The 13,914-nt window shown below is 36.5% G+C and overlaps 1 protein-coding gene across 1 annotated transcript in view; it reads left to right on the forward strand.

Moving 5' to 3' along the window:
• The window catches only part of LOC150106349 (protein slit-like), a 427,776-nt gene that overhangs the window by 296,172 nt on the left and 117,690 nt on the right, over nucleotides 1-13,914 (forward strand). The window lies entirely within an intron of this gene.

A 13,914-nucleotide genomic window follows, 5' to 3' on the forward strand; every position in this document is an offset into this window, starting at 1 on the left:
TGCCACATTAAAGCTTAGTTAATATTTAATCTGCTTCTTTTTTATATATATAAAATGCCAAGGATGTGTTTGAATAATGTAAACTTTTCTAAAAACAAAACAAAACTGCTATTAACAGAAATGATTCGAATAGTGGTAGCGCCATTTGAACTGCAAATACGTTCTTTTGGCGCAACCGCGTCATGCGCAAGAATGGATTTTTTTTCCCTTGTGCGCAATTAAAGTCTGTATTGTTCGTTTCACATTAACCTTAAAAAAATTACTATTAAATTTTAATCCGTAAAGAATTGTATCTTTAGTTGTTTATTTATGTTTATTCAGTTTGTTGCCAGAATGCTTAAGCACCTATTAGATTGCTCTTTTTTTTTTTGTCCATTACCATCATACCTAGTGCAAATTCAACTGAGAAATTTGTATTTGAGATTTGTGGAGTTCAAACAATTTTGAGCTTAAATAAGAGACCATTTTGAATTGAATTATATGAAATGAATCATGGGATGGACATCATACTCTTGGAGGGTAACGGATGTCAATGCTGTAGCCAATGAAGTTCTAACTGAGGCTCGGCTATTGCTGTTACCCTCCTGCCATGATCACAGCTTTAATAGCTTAATAACACCTTATCCCTACACTGTCCTCTACAGATAACGGGGAAGATGAAAAGCATTCTTGCTTCGCCCCTTTAAGCCAGTCCTTATAAGGACTATAAGGATGAATCATATGAATGAATTATATGAAATTCAAATGAATCATTTGAAATGATTGTCTCAGATCATTTCAAACTTTACTTATTCTTTTCCTAAATTTAAGATATTGTGATGAGATCATTCCGGAGTACTTTTTATTTTAAAAATATGAAAACCACACGATTTATTCAGTATACAAGACTGGCGTAACTAAAGATGTAAAACACCCATGGAGTGAAGAGATTGGTTTGAAGAAACTTATCTGGTGATTGAAGAGGAGGAGAAAGAAGATTGGAAAACTCAATCATTTACTCACAGACCAGATATACATATAAAAACAATTTTAGGAGAGGAAAAGTCTAACAAATCCTTTTATTTTTTCCTTTTCTTAATAAAGTTGAAGAAGAAGAAAATACTTCAAGAAGACATCTAGTTACAAGGCGGAACATAACTTTAGGTCATCGAAAGAATTTGCATTTCCATTCACATGAGCTTATAAACATTGGAAATGAGACAAGCGGAAGAAAATTATAATGTCTCAACTAGAAGCAGTTTGTCACAAATTAAATATTCACTCTTTCTGTGTCCTGAGTTCATGTTATGCTTACAACAATTTTCTGTGTTGAACCTGACAGCTTAATTAAGTCTAATAACACATACAGGTGAGAGATGCGTATTCGCCTGTATGGAGGGAGGTTAAAAGTGTGTTGTAGGTGCACACTTATAATGACACCTAGTAGAAATTTCTGAAAAATGGCGTGCTACCTCTTGAAAAATATGCTATTTATAGTCATTATGTTCAACATTTCGTGGGCACGCTAGTCTTCGCGAGGAGGGAAAAAAAAACGTGATGTGTCGCATGAGAGTTCGGGAAACAGGCCTCTGCGAGCCCTCGATTTCGCCCATGGAAAACACTCAGTTTAGTAAGCGAAGCGTGAAACAAGAATGTCATTTCCAGCCATGTGTTCATTATCGGTCGGTCAGCGTCTCCAGGGACGCTAAGTGTTGCTGTTAATAATTGCGTGCAACATTATAACCCTGTCTATCTCAAAATCTGGAAACTATTAAGAGTCACGCGGATAAATTGCGTGTGATAAAGTAGCAAATCCCCCCCATTCAGTCAACTCCCGCTTTGGGGGGAGGGAGGAGATCCAATAAGTTAACCGACAAGGAAGTGACGTAGTAATGACATCTTCACAAACAACGCAAGGCCAAATTTACGCCATGTTCCCCCTTGATAACGTGCTACCAGTTGGGTGTTTTGACAGCTATACTGAGGAAGATACCATGTTTCCGAACATTTGCCGTTTGCCTTTCTTTCCCCCCCATATTTTTTTCCCCAACCCCGTAATTGGAGCGAGACAAAAATAGCTGCGGGATGGCAAGTTGAAGGAAGCTCTGGAAAAAGCTTCTCATTCCTTCAGTGGCGAGAGTGATTAAGGAGGGGTTATGGCACATGTCAGCTTCTCGTAATGACAACGGGGCCTTAAACCCCTCTAAGTACAAGGGCAGGTGCTTATTTCGATAATCAGAGCCCACGACAAAAAGGAACAAGTCAGTCGAGAATCCCATTATGACATTATTACATTTCCACATGCAAGCGGGCTAAGTAGGAGTTTTTGGTCGGCAAGCAAATGGCACGAGCACAAATCATACCCCTGCTCAGAGGCAGTAATGAGAATGGAGAGAGAGGAGGGAGGGAGGTTTTTTTTTTTTTTTTTTTGACGTATGCCATGGGTGTGGCTGCCGAGCGCGAGGGTTGCGAAATGGGGCCATTTGTGGGAAATGAATGTTCCACCTCGGAAGAGATCTTGAGTGGAAGTTGTCTGCTCCATTTAGTTGTGTTCGCTGTTACGTCTGCTTACTTGGAAGGAATCGCCGCACACCTTTCTCGATAAACTGCAAATTTTTATGGCCGAAGGTAGAAAATCGAATACCAGTCTGTGGCTTGTTAAAGAACTGGAACATGCGTTGATCAACAGGAAGTGTACACTTTAATCTTTCAAAATATGACATTTCTGTATGTAGTCTTTAATTATCCCAGTTTGATATCCATTTTAAATATCTTGGATATCTTTTGGAACCATCAATGTGTTTTAACAACTGCACAATCTCAGTTCCAAATAACGAAACAGCAGTTAGCGTACAAGATGAAAGATAAGTAAAAGTGTTGCTCTGATGGGAGTTGACATCTCACAGTTTCATCATATAGGTTTACTTGAAACTATTCAGGTGACCCCCTTCATTCACGTCGAAATCTTAAGTTGAAAAAAGAAAAGCGCTATCTCTCTTATCCTCGTTTTGCTCCTCCTTCCTAGCCAGAGACTGTTTCGTATAAGAGTCTTCTGGATCATTTCAAACCAATCTCTTTCTCCCCCCCCCCTGCACAAATTCTGCTGACTTGTTCCTCCGGAGAATGTACCTTAGAAATCAATCATAAGAAAGTTACGTATGTTGCTATGGTTTCGAAAGAGAGAGTCCACACCACACGATCGCCAATCTAGACGGGGTGATGAGGGGGGGGGGGGCGGAAATCCTGTATGTTACTGCGAGACGAAGGACTGTGTGGCTTGCCAAACATGACAAATGAGTGCGTTAGTGGAAGGTGACGCCGAGCTATTCGCAGTCGTGAAGAACGCTGCCTCATTACTGTCTAATCAGCCCGAGCTCCTGGAGCTATTGAAACTACCTGAAACCCGAGAGATAGAGAGACGAGCTTTTGTTAAGCGAAGAGAAACTAGAAAAGAATGCCATAATCTGGGGCCAGATTTGGCACCTACGTGTTGGATGCCCCTGCTAGTGGCATCTGGTGTCTAAATCAGATCTTCTCCTGTCATTCAACTTGATTCATGGCTTATTGCTTTCTTCTTCTGCTATTTCTATTTCTCTTTCACCGCCTCCTCCGCATCTTGTTATGCACGTGTCACAGGGCGATTAATCAATGGATAACCAAGCAATGCTGACTTTTTTTTTTTTTAATATCCAATGAAGCGTTTCGTTTCACTAAGGATGAAATGGTGGGGATGCTATGTTTTATAACAAAAGCGTGCAACATTCACACGAGGATGAAGTCTCTTCTGAGAGAACGCAAATTTTCGTTGGACACCTGTGGAAAGAAGTAATCGCGAGCATTTACAGCCACCCTCCTTTACCCAATTAACGACGGTCTTGGATTTGTAATTGAATCTAGAGCACAAGTGAGTGCCGCCAAATTATATCATGTAATGTATTTACATTTATCTACATTAAATACTTGTATTCACAAGCACTGATTTAGAACCAGTGTATGTATTACGAGAAACACGAGTGTGAAAATATTTGAAAATATTCTCGTTTTGGGATGATCACTTAATGGCATAAACGATCTATGATTTAAAAAAAAATGACAATTGACATTTATGTCTTTAGGAGTGAAGCAAGATGCTTTTCATATTCCCCGCTATCTGTTGTGGTTACAGTGAGGGTAAAATTTATGAGCAGTTTGCTCGCCCTGAATGGACATGGAGATTATGCATCGCTATAGGAGGCTAATATAGCTTTTGGTCTTCTATATTTGAATATGTCCGTTGCCTCGTATGCTGCAGCTTGCTGAACCAAATCGTTGGCGGATGTGGACGTCTTTAGGAAAAACTTGGATGCTAAGGATTGTAGAAAAGAGAAAATATAAGGAATATTTGTATCTCTATGAAGTTGATTGTTTCTAACATACCACGGGGCGTTCAGAATCATTCTCAAGCACTTGTTCTGCACTCGTTGTATCTTGATAATGCTAGTATTAGAGGTGTGGCTCCAGGCTGGAGAGGCATAGGTGATTATAGGACGAATCATCATCTGGTATAGCTACAATTTGATTCTGTTGCTGAGCTTGCTATTTCTATTAATTAGCGGATAGATCTGAGCTATGGCTTTAGATGCCTTTGTGCACGTAGACTTGATGTGTTGGTTGAAAGATAGCTTTTTGTCGAGAATTACACCCAGGTAATTTGTTTCTGTCTGCCAGGGAATTTTAGTATTGAATAGTAACACATTTCCTGCAGGAGACATTGGCCTTTTTGAGAAAAGAACGGCTGAGCTTTTCTGGGGGTTGACTTCCAATCTCCATTTGGAGAACCAACCCTCCAGCTTTGAAGGTTTACTTGAAGCTTTCTGGTAACGAAATGAGTTTTGAGAGATCTGGTTAGTATTGCTGTATTGTCCGCATACAAGGCCAAAAAGGAAAACATCGGATTGTGCGGGATGTCCGACATGTATACAGAAAACAGCAATGGAGCCAGTAGGGATCCCTGCGGCATTCCAGCAAAGATATGGCGCTGGGAACGATGTAGAACCGTTGATGTTTACTTGCATTGATCTATTCTGAAGATATGAATGGATTAGATGAACCATTTTTAGTGAGGTACCGGCTGAGATAAGTTTGTGTAGGAGTCCAAAATGCCAGATTTTGTCAAATGCTTTGGATAGGTCTAGGAAAACAGCTCCTGTGTACTGGCGCCAGTTATAGCTGATGGTAATGTATTCCACAATTCTGTGGATTTGCTGGGTAGTACTATGGTGTTGCCGAAAACCAAACTGTTCTTTAGGGAGGATGTTTAGGTCATTTACTGAGGTTTGGAGTCGTGAGAGGATGACCTTCTCTGCATCCTTACCCAGATTAGAGATAAGACTGATTGGACGATAATTTTGCGGTAGGTGTGGGTCTTTGCCTGACTTATGTATAGGAATTACATCAGCCAGTTTCCAGGTGGAAGGAAAATAGTGAAATATTAAGATTGCATTTATTATACTGGTCAGGTGCACTACAGCTTTCCGAGGCAGCAGCTTGATCACCCTGTTTGAGATACCGTCTGGTCCAGGAGCTTTATTGTTCTTAAGTTTTTTAATAATATCATATAATTCAACAGGTGATGTGGGTGCAATATGGTCAGCGCTGGTATCTGGGAGATTTAAAGCGTGTCTGACCTGTCTGTGGATTTTGTACAAGTGATTGAAATCTAAGTTGTTATAAGAGGGTTTGCACTGCTCCTCTAGATTCTTTTGTGTAGCTTCTGCCTTATCTACATCTGTGTGAACTAAGCCCTGGTTTGAGATTATGGGGGAGGGAACTGTTTTTATTTCTGATGTTTCTCAGTAACCCCCAGATAGAGTGATCAATAGGTGAGATAGAGGATAACGTTTTATCCCAAACTTGGTTTCTATGAGTTTTAAGTGCATCTCTTACTGCCCCATTTATCCTGTTTAGAGCTGTTTTATCTTGTGGTGCACGCGTGTTACGGAATCTTTTCCTAGCTCTGTTTTTGTCTCTGATCAAGTTCATGATCTTTTCAGGCAAACAATCTGGCTTGCGGGCAGATTTGTAGGAGGTAGCTACCGTTATTGCAGAATTAATTTGTTGTGTGAGATTTGTAACTGCAGTTTCTACTTCTTCTTTTGTGCGTATGTGAGGAATAGGTCCAATATAATCCTTGAGTGCTGTTAACAGTCTTTCCCATGCTATGTAGGAGTGAGAAGGAGGACACAGGTATTCTTGATTTTCCAGCTGTAGTAGAATTGGATTGTGATCGGATGATAGTTCATCCATAGATATGATACTGTATCGAAGTTTTATATCCTGCAGGATAGCTATATCCAGGATATCAGCAGTGCCAAACGTACTGAGATGAGTTGGTTCGGTGGGGCCCCGCCACAACAGCGTTGCTTGATCCTAAGTAATTGGAAAGGATGCAACCATTCTTGTTTGTGGTTGTGCATTTCCACGCAGGGTTCTTGGAATTCAGATCCCCGGTAATAATGGTGGGCTCTCTGATGCATATGATGGCATTTAGGTCAGAGTGAAGTAGAGATTTTTGGGGAGCGTTGTAAGCTGAGTAGATTTTCAGTTTTCCAGTGGAGCTGGCGACTACTTCTACGCATATGATTTCAAGGTTAGTGGTTGAAGGATTGCTCACAGAGTGGTGCTTAATATAGTTTTTAATGAATATGGCAGTCCCACCGCCTCTGTAGAGTAGTCTGTCATTTCTGTATAGGTGATAGCCCCTTATTGTAGGACTGTCTGAGGGTCTTAAATTTGTTTCACTGATTAATATAACTTCTGGTTGATACCTATGTGATTCGGAGTTCCAGAATTTTGTTTTTATGACCATTTGCGTTCCAAGCAACTATCTGAAGTGATGCTGGAATGAGTTTGTTACTATTCATTTATGAGCGCTGTGAGGATGACCTGAGTTTCACGAAGAAATCTTTTAGTGGAGGTTGCAGTAGGTTTGACAGGCTGAAATCTTGTAGCATGTTTGCTAGTGAGGCCGTAATAACAGCTGTTAGGTTTTTAGGTGCTGTTGGTTGATTTTGTTCTGGTATTGGTCTATTTGTACGGGTCACATCGGCATAACTTCTTGTTTGCTTTTGGGTGTCTCTATTTTTGGAGATTTCCGACTGTGGCCGCTGAGTCTCCGGTTTTGATGCCTGAGCTTCTGGAGTTCTTATACTGTAGGGGGAGGGTTGATTGACCGCCTCCATCCCTCTGTTCTTTGGTTGCTGAGTACATCCTTTTTAGTTCGCAGGATGAGGGCCACCGCAGTTGGCACATTTGGCCGAGGTGGTCCTCGGCTGTGTGCAGGTATTGGTTGGGTGGCTGTCCCCACATTTCAAACATCTATATTCTGCTCTACATAGATTTTGGGCATGGCCAAACTTCTGCCACCTGCGGCACTGCCCAGAAGATGATCTTTTCCGGAGTGGTTCTAGTGTGACGATGAGTCCACAGACTGTTTTTAGGCTATAGATATTCTTGTAAATTTTATGAATCTCTACCAGGACTAATGGCATAAGAGTCTTGTCTGCTTTGTAAATTTTTCTGACCTCGACTGGAGGCAGGTCCTGAGAATTAGGGTCAGCAGCTATTTCTACTGTGTCAATGTCTTCACAGATTCCGCGAAGGACCACTTTTAAGTTTTTTTCCGAGCTGAGCGCAAAGGTATGATACTGGATGCCTCTATCGTCCAGTTCTTTGGTCAACCTTCTATAGTCTGTCACTGTTGCTGGCTGTATCTTTATGCCTTCATCCATGTTTTTAGCCTTAATGAAGCCAATGTGCAGATTGGACATTGTGGATCTTAAAGCTGCCCATTTCAGCTTTTCTCTAAGGATGATCGGAGGCACCTTTTGTTTGGGAGAAATAGCGGCGTCCGAACTCTGAGAATCCTGTTCCATTTCGTTGTCATTGTACGGTTCTTCTGTTGTTCTTCGCTTTTTGCGTGCACGCACGTCTACAAAGTCTGAAGGAGTATAAGGCACCGATTCTGACTGATCTTCTGCGACAACGTCAGTGATACTTTCCGGGGAAACGTGTCGTCAAGTTGCACTTTTCCCTGCCAATTGTTGTTAAGTAGTTCACCTAGTCTATAAATTCTCTATATACCTCCTCAAATATTGTTTCATTTAGCTGTTTTTCCATGACTATCAATGTGAAGTATCTAAAGTTGATATTAAAAAAAAAAAAAAAAAAAAACGCTTACCGTGCAGTTGTAATCTTACCGGCACTGCTGCAGGACTCTGAACTGATTCAAAAATTGCATGATCTTCAAGACACATAGTGTAATAAACGCACCACAATTCCAAAACTGACAAGTCGATTCTCCATCTTAAAATCACTACCTTCGACTAATGAAATGCGCTTTTCATTGGTCATTAAAAAAAAAAAAAGTATTGTAATTATCTATAATATATAAAAATATATATAAAATATATCTTGTTCACAAATTACAACGCTATATTTTTAAAAAATATAAAATATATAATTAATGCTATGTGCAGTTTATCTTGAAAATTTTTATTATTTAAAAAGAATGCATTCTCGATTAACGTTTACTGATGTTAATGAAATTGTCCACATATTGAAAATCTAGGTTGCATAACGGTATTGACACTTAATTATCTATAATGTTAGTTTCTGCTTAATAGTATTTAAATACATTAAAACATAATTCTGGTTTCATGAGTTCAATTGCGTTCAAAATAGTAAAATGTTTACTGTCATCTATTGAATAGATTACATAAATAAAGGTAATCTTCCTTCGTTTTTTTTTACGAATGTTACGTGTTTCACTATTTAAACATCCTAAACAGTAAATAAAAGTAAAATTAAAAATGCTACACAAAACCTCGAAAATAGAATCAAATCAACTACACTTACACAATACCCAGTGAAATGTATTCGTTTCGAAAAAGTATAGCGCATGCGCATTACTACCTTTTGTTACAATTCTTACGGCTGTTAGACTAAATATTCATGTCCGAAGATTTTATCTCGGTTATGATTTTTTTTTTTTTACATAATTATTGCGAAGTTACATATGAGGATTACAAGAGTGACGGGGGAAGGACGAAAACTAAAGTTTTAATCCATATGTACATTTAAAATTATTTTTATTCGGTATAGCTTTATTATATGCACTTCAATATTCACAAGTTGAAAATTATAATTTTTTATAAAAATATAAAAAATTAGTGCGAATTATTTTATTTTATTTTATTTATTTATTTATTTTGTTCTCTGATTTCTTTTATTAAGTATTCATATATCTACTTTTCACAGTAATTTATTTTCCTATATTAAAATTAAATATTTAGATTTCGATATCAAGTATAATGTTTGTTTCTATATTTGTTTCTGTATATGTTATCGACTGTTATTGAATATCATTATCATGCTTGTCAAAGATTTAGGCTTAGAGTGGCCTGTTCCTGCCTTAGAAGTCCATCGTTGAACCATCTGTTTAAGAGGACGCCCTGGTTTTCTTTGTCCTAATGGTTTGTAATTTAAGCGTTATTTTGGTAATCTTTGTTTTCACCCTTTCAACGTGTTCCATCCGTTTATGTTTATATTTTTTAATTTTTCTATTAATGATTCCTGGTTTAATTCTTTCATAATTTCTTCATTTCTTTTGTGATCGAATAGAGCAGTGCTTCCCAAACTTCTGGATGTCAGGGCCCTCTTTAGAAAAATTAAAATATTTCACGGCCCCCACCCCCTCGAAAAAAATCGTAATATAGACATATATTATTATAATATTTATTGTATTTATATTCAATACAAAACATACACAGCGAATATTGAAAAATTTAAATGCAAATGTTACATTTTTAGCATCTTACATGCACATTTGACATGCCACATTATCTCATATTTTTATACAGATAGATATATTGTTATTGTATATTTGCAGTACAAGCACATGAAACGTTAAACGATTAATAATAAAGAAAGAATTAAAAACATAAAAGAAGTTTAATAACAATTTAATGCGATGGATGTGTTTCAATATTGCTACACAAAAAGTCAGTATCAGGTGAAATATTTGAAAATGCAATTCTCAGATTTCTGCTATGAAATGAAACTTGTATGAATAACCATATATTTACTAATATTCATTAAGCGCCGAAATAAGCAGGAAGCAAAATTTGTGAACCCGCACACCAATGTGTAATTTTTTTCTATTAAAATATAAAAAATAACAAAAAATAAATAATAAAAATGAAATACGTTTCTTGAACTAGGTTAGGTTTAAATATAGTTAATTGCACTTGTTATTTATTGTTATTCCTGTTATTTTTAAATATTTCGCAATTTTTAGGTTTATATCTTTTTTTGTTTTCATATGTAATCATGCATCCTAGAATGTTAAATGAATTCATCTGTTAACAAAAAGGAGTATGTTTAAAGTTCACAGTAGGAGAGAGTTTAATACCTTGATGGAAATTTTTATTCCATTTTATTATTATGTCATTTAGTTAAATATTAAGAAGAGTTGCTAAGAGGGATATCCCTGTCGGACCCCTTGGTTTATCTCTCTAGTAAATGATAGCTCATGATTTAATGTTATTTGTATTTGATTATTTTCATATATACTTATGATAGCTTTTAGGATACTATTTGGTATTTGTCTTTCTTTTAATATGTTAAATAAATTGCTTCTTTTAACTTTGTCAAATGCTTTTTCAAAGTCAATAAATGCAGTCTATACATGCTCGTCCTTTTCAAAATCCATTCTGTACTTCTAAAATAAAGTTTTCAGAATCTTTTACTAGTTGGTTATTTAAAATTCTGCTGTATATTTTGTAACAGGAATTTAGAATGCTTCTATAATTTTACCTCTATAATTATACCTCTATTCTAAAATTATACTTCTATAATTTTAGGGTCATCTCTACTACCTTCTTTAAAGACAGGGATCACAACTGCTTTTTTTCATTCTATTGGCCGGTTACTTGTTGAATAGATTTATTTGAAAAAAATAACAGGAGTCTTTCTTTGAACCTTATTCTTGCATATTTATATAATTCTGAACCTAACTTATCTTCTCCAGGTGATTTTCCATTTCTTTCAGGCTAATTTCTAATTCTTCTTTAGTTATTTCCTTTTCATTTTCATTAAATGTTTGCCAGTTATCTTTTTTAAATATTTATCTGTCCACAATTCTGTATCGAAATTCAGAAATTCTTCTAATTTCAATTCGGTGTTTAATTTTACGTTTTCTTTAGTATCCATACTTCAATGTTTCAAAATCTTATATACATTGGGCCTTATTTTATATAAATTATGTTCTAAATTGGAAACAAATTTGTTCCATGATTCTCTGTGTTTTTTTCTGAATTCCCTTTCAGCTATGGCTCTTAATCTTTTATATTCTATTTCATCTTCTAATCTTTTGCTGCTTAACCATTTACGATATGTTTCTTTTTTAATTTTGATTATTTCTTTGATTGTCGTCCCATATCTTCAGTTTTTTTTCTTTTTATTGAATTTTTTGGTATTTTCTAAGCTTTCATTTGCTGCTGTATTTAGTATCGTTTTTCATTTTTATATTTTCTATTTCTATTTCTTCATTTTGTTTTATTTTACCTAAATATTGGTTAATTCTTTGTTCATATAGCCATTGTATATTTGTGTCATTTAATAATCTAGTTTTATAAACACATGTTTTAATTTTTCTTTCTGTTCTTGTTATTTGTAGCCATTTAGGTGATAATTTTATTTTAACGAGGAAGTGGTCACTACTTATTTCATATCCTCTGTGAACTCTAGCATCTAAGAGAACGTTGATGTCTTTTCATTTAAGATAAAGTAATCTAATATTGATTTCCATCCTCTTGCTTCCCAAGTATATTTAATCTTTGTTTATAGAAAAAATTCACTATTTTAAGGTTATTATAAACTACAAAGTTGATAATTTTTTTTCCATTCCTGTTTAGAGTATGTTCTCCATGTATTCCTATATTATTATTAATTTTCGTGTTTCCAATTCTTGCATTTAAATCTCCTGCTAAAATTACATAATCATTTTTATTTATTTTATTATATATGTTTTGTAGCTGATTATAAAAATCAATATTATCCTGTTCTCTTCCTTCTTCTGGGGCATATAAACCAATTATTGCTAAATAACGTCTATCTATTTTTGTTCTAGCTTCTATTATTCGTTCATTCCATAATTTATAATATTTTAACTGTTTTGAAAAGGAATTATGAATCCAAATCATAACACCTGCTTGTTCTCTTTGGTCCCTGTCAATTCCACTATATATTACATTAAAATTTTCAGTTCTCATGGTTCCTTTTAATTTCTTTTTTGTTTCAGTGATTACTGCTATTTTAAAATTTCTTTCATTTAATATTTGGTCTAATTTTATTTCTTTATATGCTATTCCTCTTACGTTCCAGTTTTCTGTATCTATTACATTTTGTCGTTTCTATTTTCGTTTTACCTTTTCCATTCCAGGGTTGTTATTGAATATACATTCGGATAACTAGCTTTCGATATCAAGTATAATATTTTTCTATATATCACCCAACAATATTGTTTAGTGGCAACTCGCCGCTATAAATGTATTTGTGGTAGGCGAAAATATGTTTCATTTCACAGTGGCACTATATAAGAAAAGTTTTGGCCAGTCACTGCTGGTCGTGAGGGATGAACTCTGCCTCACTTAGGACATTCCGTCGTGTGTCTGCTCCACCATTTCTCATTGCTGGCCACGCTATCTTCACTGCTCATAGAGAGATGGTGATTTATGGACTTCTGAGATCTCTGTCCCTGGCTTGACAGTTCCTCGCACCTCTAATATTACCCGCCAACATCAGCCAATATTTCTTGCAGCGATAGCCCCTCCCCTTCTCGTTCACGGCATCTTCTCCCCCCCCCCTTATACCAACACGTCGGTAACAAGGTGTGGTTCGCCGATTTTAAAGTTTATTAAAACGGTATTAGAATCGGATTTTCTCGGACAGGATGAATAATGAAGTAGACTATAATGAGGCGATAACTAAGCGACACAAGTTACTAAACAGGCGATGACAGCGCCCTCTGTTTCATTACATGTTTTATAAGAAATCGCGGCAGAGTACTTGGAGTGTAACAAAAATTAAAAAAAAAATCTATAATGGATGACTTACCAAGAAATTTTAGGAAAGCATTTTGTACAATTATAATTACAATAATAGATTTTGGGAATAACTTTAGATGACATTTCGTTCTGCATAAGGATATACAAAAATCACTTCTGTTATATGCATTCATATTCTCCTGGGCGGTTTGCCTGTTTTTGAGGGATGAAAAATCAGAATTTCCGGGAGGAAAAAATCCTGCTAACGCACCTTCAGTTGTGAAAAGCCATAATAAAGGTTCCTTGCCTTTGGGATTCGAACCCAGGCCGTTCTAGTCAAAGGGCATCGTCATAATGGACTGAGATACGAAGGCTCCATTTCCTGCTAACCAACAATAAAATGGTTTACAGGTTTTTACGATCTTTCGTGTGTGGGAATTTTTTTTCTAATTTGTGTCAGGAGGATCTATAGCTCTACGAATGCTCTCATCCGTTCCTTTTCGTCCATCCTTTTTATATTTTGCTTATTCGTGGTTATATCGACATCTCGGTTCTCACTGCTCCCCTTTATCGATTTTCTCCCTCCCTCACCTCATCCTCGGATCTCCGTCCCCTCTTGAAACCTCTCGCGACTGGCTACTAAATAATTGTCATTTCCGGATTGAATGGAACCTCCTCACCCCCCACCCCCTCTCAATAAACAAAAGTGGAGAATTTGTGTCCGTGACGTCATCGGTACTTAGGTCATGTGACGATTATTGAAACACTAAAGTGAGCTTGTGACACACACGCGGGAACATCAATAAAGCCAATGAACTTTGTTATAAATAGCAAACACTCCGAGAAAAAG

This window comes from Typopeltis vanoorti, chromosome 5, assembly GCF_054136105.1.
Source record: "Typopeltis vanoorti isolate ZY-2024b chromosome 5, IOZ_Tvanoo_1.0, whole genome shotgun sequence".
Taxonomy (NCBI): Eukaryota; Metazoa; Arthropoda; class Arachnida; order Uropygi; family Thelyphonidae; genus Typopeltis; species Typopeltis vanoorti.